This window comes from Schistocerca serialis, chromosome 2, assembly GCF_023864345.2.
Source record: "Schistocerca serialis cubense isolate TAMUIC-IGC-003099 chromosome 2, iqSchSeri2.2, whole genome shotgun sequence".
In the NCBI taxonomy this organism is placed as follows: Eukaryota; Metazoa; Arthropoda; class Insecta; order Orthoptera; family Acrididae; genus Schistocerca; species Schistocerca serialis.
Genome location: NC_064639.1, coordinates 710866096 through 710872362, shown reverse-complemented (window position 1 = coordinate 710872362; position 6267 = coordinate 710866096). Strand labels below are relative to the sequence as shown.

The 6267-nt window shown below is 37.7% G+C and overlaps 1 protein-coding gene across 1 annotated transcript in view; it reads right to left on the bottom strand.

Moving 5' to 3' along the window:
• Nucleotides 1-6267, bottom strand: part of LOC126456351 (formin-2-like) — a 52845-nt gene that overhangs the window by 30859 nt on the left and 15719 nt on the right. The window lies entirely within an intron of this gene.

Here is a 6267-nt window from a genome sequence, read left to right as displayed (position 1 = left end):
CTAATAATTATTATGCTACATCTTAAGGAACAGCAATTGGCATGCATCAGTTTAATAGGAAGATGAGTCAAACTTATTGTTTCTGCCCTCATGACATAATTAAAAATCAATGTATAATGGCCATTCATTTGTTTGTGCAGGTATGTTGTCCATCTTAATAGAAGCATTTAATACTTTGAGGTATTTGTTAAGTATAGAAAAAGGAGTAAAGTTTTGTGTAGAATGAGAACATATAAAGTAATCAAGAATATCAGCATTAAAAGGGCAAAATAATATTAACTATGTGCTGTTGGTATGTTGAGAATGTTTTGTCTAAAGGGTTTTTTCATGAGATGGATATTTGTGAAATATTTTTATGATGCTGCAGTTATGTGAGAGGTAATTGCAAGTTAGATTATTGGGGAATTCATCATCAATTGTATGATTATGGTGATGTATTATGGTTTTTGTGATTATTATTATGTTGTTGATGTTGGTGGTGGTGGTGGTGGTGGTGGTGGCGGCGGCAGCAGCAGCGGTGCTGATCATGCTGTATTGTGGAAGATTATGAAATATTACATGTATAACTGAAGTACTGTGAGAAATACAATGATGAGGTTGGGGTTAAGGATTGTTCATCACTAGAATGTATTGAACTGTGTTCATTGATTCATGGTATGGCGACTATCAACCACAAAAAAAGCACTAACTGACACTTCTTCCACAGTTTTAAACAATGCATGCATAGCTGTGATTATTAATGGTGGTTGTCACAGAATCACTACTATGGGGTGACCACCCATATGACATAAGACTCACCACCTCAATCCCAAAAATCTGTGTCACGCTAAAACAGCCACCGGCAAGCTACTTGACGCAGGCATTATATGCCCATCAGACAGCAATTGGTCTTCCCTCATTCATCTTGTGCAGAAGAAAGACAGTTCATTCCATCTGAGGAGGGATTACAGAGCTCTGAACTCTTGCACTATTATGGATGATTATCCAATAACACATATTCACGACTTTGCCTGACTGCTAAATGGTGTGCAAGTGTTCAGCATACTTGATTGCTGCAAAGCTTACCACCAAATTCCCATGTTCAAGGACAACAACCCGAAGACTGCTTTAATTACCCTTTTGGACTCTTTGAGTACTGTTTCATGCCACAGAACCTCAGAAATATGGCTCATACTTGGCAGCAGTTTAAATTCTTTATTGTTCAACCTCTAGTTCATGTATGCCTATTTAGGTGCTCTCGTGATCTCTTCAACCACCCCTGAGGGACATGAACACTATTTGCCTCAAGTTCAGACTGTACTATGTAACGATGGTGTCACAGTGAACTCTTTGTGACAATGTAACTTCCCCTGGCTATAATGTGTTGCCTGAGGGCATCTGACCAACATGCAACTCTGTCATCTTTGTTCATAACCTCCCTCTATCACGAACTGCAGAGATTCCTGGGCATTATAAATTTCTACCATCATCACCTCCCTTACACTGCCTCCATCCAGGCACCACTTACTGATGCTCTGACCAGAAAAAAATACCTCAGGTACAAGTAAAGTTTCGTGGACTAATTACGTGATCCAAGTGTTTGAGATTCTCAAGTCTGACCTCACTCACACTGTCGCACGTGGTACATGATGCCAATATCTCTGTCGCTGCCACACAACCAATACAACAATAGGCACAGTTTTATAACAGGAATAAAGGTGGACCAGATAGTTTTATAACAGGAATAAAGGTGGACCAGATGCACGCTCCCTCCAACATAATTAGGATTCCCAAAGGACATCTATGTCATGTACATACTGTCATCATCGGCCCACTTCTTCCCTCTGAGAACTTTTTGTGTATACTCTGTCAATGTCTGAGTCATGAAATAGGTCAGAGCTGTCCCTCTATCAGATATTACAGCTGATTCACCCAACCACATCTTCTTTAACTCTTGGATTTCTTGATGCAGTTGTCCTCGATCTGTAACCACTGACCAGGACTGCCAGTTCAAATCATCCTATTTATTAAATTATGTGTGGTGTGCTGTGTTGATAAGTTCCACAACACTGCCTACCACCTGTAGAGCAACAGTCTCATGTTGCATTAGCACTGCATTCTTAATGTAGCACTCATGTGCTATGGCAGTTCCTGGTCAGAGGCACTACCATGGGTTCTCCTGGGAATATGCACTGCTCACAAAGAGGACTTACAAGCATCACTCCCTGACATCCTTTATGGCAAACTGATCATCGTTTCTGCATAGTTCTTTGAACACCCTCACCTTCCAAGCAATGATGAGCTTTCTGATTTAGTTGATTGAGTACATGAACATATTTCACACTGAAACCACATTCAGTACCATGAGTCTTTGTTCACAAAGAATTACCATTTTGTGCTTATGTTATGCTTAGTGATAACTCCATTTGTGGATCTATCCAGTCCCTTACTCAGACCCTCACAAGGTGCTTGACTGTAGAGAGACCACATTGGACATACCACTAAACAGTAAATGTTAAAGTCTCAGTGAATAGGGTAAGATCAGACTTGTTGTTAACAGATGACCTACAGTTGCTGGTTCCCACAAATTCATCACCCACCATCAACAATGCCCCTCCTTGAGACATAATGCATGAAATGTGTGACGATTTCACCACACTGTGTGACAACCCCCCCCCCCCCCCCATCCCCCCCCCACCCCTCCCTCTACTCCTCCTTCCCAGTCTGATACACTGTTTACTGTCAGCATCACAGATTTCAAGTTGGGTGATCTTTCCATTGAGATTCGAGATGGCACTATCTTCATTTTTGCCATCCTTCCACCTACACAACACAACACATCAACAACTCCCATACAGCTATCGAACTCCTTCGAGCTCCTGCTCAGTTACCAAGCAAGACTCATAGTGGCCAAAATGTTGGGTGATGTCATCCTTCCTATTGTTTTCCCTCTCTGCCAGCAACTTGTGGACCTCCCTCCAGTTGACAAATCTCCCTACTTCTGCATTGGACAACACCTTTGACCACCTACATGACTAAAGGATTTCATTGTGGATAGTGCCACCCATCTATTTCCTCTCCTTTGTGCTTTGATTTCTAGACTCTTTGATCTGTGTTCTTTGTCATCTTTGTCTTTACACTATTCTCTCTCTCTCTCTCTCTCTCTCTCTCTCTCTCTCTCTCTCTCTCTTTCTGTCTCTCATTTTTGTACTTCACATGTGTGTTCTATATACAGTTTTGTAATAAAAGCTGTTCTTCAGCATGTACTGAGTTGGTTATATCTATTCCTACATCATAGAACAAAGGCTCAGAATTTACCACAATGTGAAACTGTTGGGAATAATTGTCTTTTTTTCTTCCCTGGCACCTTGTACAGTGGTAGCTTACAGTTTTTAGTCTTTGTTTTGTTTTGTAATTTTACAGATTAAACAATTTCAATAATCTGTGGTCCTGTCAATATAATGTACATGAATTTTATGCATCACTAAATTAACTTCATAATCTCTTGAGAGACTGACTGGAGCCAATATTTAATGAGTTATGGACCCAGAAACAGATAAGTGAAATTTCTACATTGATAACATACCATTTGTTCAGTACATATAATATATGTAAATTTATTGATCTAGTGATTTTGATGAGTAGTTGCTGTTAGTTTAAAATGTTAATAATAATTACAAGCATGTTTAATAATTATGATTAAATGAAAAATGAATGAAGAGATATCACAATGGTATATGCAATTAGTACTATGTAAAAGTAATGAATTAAACAAGTTTTGCCAGATTGAAATGTTAGACTTAAAAAGTGGACAGTCTGGAGGCTGGAAGTTAGCATGACCGGAATGATGTGAAGAAACTTTGTCTGTCGTGGAATAATTTAGATCGTGTAATTACACAATATTTATTAATCAACATTCTTTAACAGCATGCATTGTCAGGTCACATTTCAGATTTTATTCCCTTTTGATTCCATATTTTGTTCATATTAGCACTTAGTCAGTGTTTTTGGGATTAGTCTTGCTTAAGAAAGTTTCAGTTTGCTGGTATAATGGAAATGTTGGCCTCTGTTTTTGTGAAAAGCACAATTGTTCACCACTATGATGAAGAACAAATTGGTATACAATATGATGACAGGTGTGGGAATTTTTCTGGAAGTAAACACATAGAGCATGAATGATTATCATACAATTTAATGTCTAACAAGTAAAGGAATGATTTTTTCTTTTTCCATTACTGAGGAACATAGTACACACTTATTTTATTTCAGTATGTTAGCCATTGAATGAAGACATATTGAAATTTTTATGGTAATCATTATTTTTTTTCAGCACCATGATGTCTTGTAGATAATAGGCATTTCTTTCTTGAAAAATGTAATTTGTTTGAACACATTGTTAACTTTTTGACACACATTCCACCCACAAATGATGTAGTTGCATTTGTAACTTGTACATTAAGTAATCAAGTAATCAGGGTTAGACTAGTACCAGTGGAAGAGAATTTTAGAGATTGCTTATTTGGGAAGTTGAGCTCAGTCTGTGTTTTTAGTGACATATATGTGTAGGTTAACTTATGAACATATTTTCAATTAATTATTACCATATTTCTGAATTTGACAGTATATTTATAAACATTTCTGTTTACATAATTATCATATCTATCCACCTGAAATTAACTGCTTTACATTCATATTGTATCTTTTATACCGTAGCTTTGAGTCAGCACTAACTATATTGTAAAATTTATCAGAAAAAAGAGTTTTGTTGTGGAGTTTAGTTTATTTCTTTGTATATAAGAGTGCAAGCAGTTTCCAAACAAATTGTATTAGGGGTTTCTACAGTGCACAAGAATAAATTATTTGCTTGATCAACAAATACACACACCTTCAGTTTGATGAGCAGAGTACATCCTGCTAGGAAACAACAGACTATGCAAATTAATGAGGAGATTGTAGTTCATGAATTTAAATTTACAATCAGTTCACATCTTAGCTTTGAGCTGTAATATTTCATTAGCCACCACAAGTCTGAACCCAATGCATCGTTAGAATAACCAGTTGCAGAGAATCTGGCACACTTAATTCATTCACACATCCAGAGCTGTTGGCTTCAACAACCACATCCCATTCACATCTTAGCTTTGAGCTGTAATATTTCATTAGCCACCACAAGTCTGAACCCAATGCATCGTTAGAATAACCAGTTGCAGAGAATCTGGCACACTTAATTCATTCACACATCCAGAGCTGTTGGCTTCAACAACCACATCCCATTCTTTCATCATTTGGACTATGCTTTACTGTTCTGTATCTTTGTTATGTTTGGTGTTGTTTATGTCCTTATAGAATTGCATTGAACTGTGGCAAAAACTGTAATTTTTGTAATTACCATTAAATGTGAAAGTGGATGGAACACATTTGTCAATTGGATATTACAATAACAAATAAATTTCTGTAACACTTTCATGGTATATGTAAACTTTGAGGCTGAAAGCTGCCCAGAATATTCCTTCAGAATGCAATAAGTACAGCTCTGCCAACAAACATATAAAAAAGTAAACTAACTAGCTTTCAGAACTGGTAGTGCCTACATGTATGAGAACTGAGAGTTATATTGGGAAGATAATACAGGAAGGGCTGGTTGCTTAAACTGCAGAATGCAACTGACCCACCTGTATTGAGGACAAAGGTAGGCAGAGTCATCCATTATGAGGTTAAACACAGCTTCATGGCACTGTGAGCACACATTGCAATATGCAGAGTTTTCAATTAGGGCAGAGGTGAATGCAAAATCATTTAGCCATCCACAGCCTGGTTGTCACTGTAGATGCTGAGTGCTTCAGTGGTACAAGAGACTTATTTTCTGTGGATTTGTATGTAATATGGAAATCTGTATTTGATGTGAAAGGAATAGCAGCTCATAAAGTGTGGGGTGTGTTGCTTATCAGATGATTTTATACATAAGGATGTTTGGATATAGGTACCAGTGAGCTGAAAGAATGAACAGAAATGTCTTTGGATTCAGTAAAGATCCAGAACATTTTAATTTGGGTATATTAGTTAAGTCCTTGCTGCACGGAGAGGACTTATTCATCACCACAAGGCCAGACCACAAAAATTTCAAGAATTTGTAGTGGGTAGGGATTCCAGACTGCATGTCTTGAGGAAAGCTTCTTTGAAGTGACACATAACAAGTTTGCACTGGGTAGGGCATCATGGTTCCCATTGCAGTTTTATGGTCTGATCCTCAAAAATGAAGTAGTTATGGGAAAGGTGGGTTCACATTAT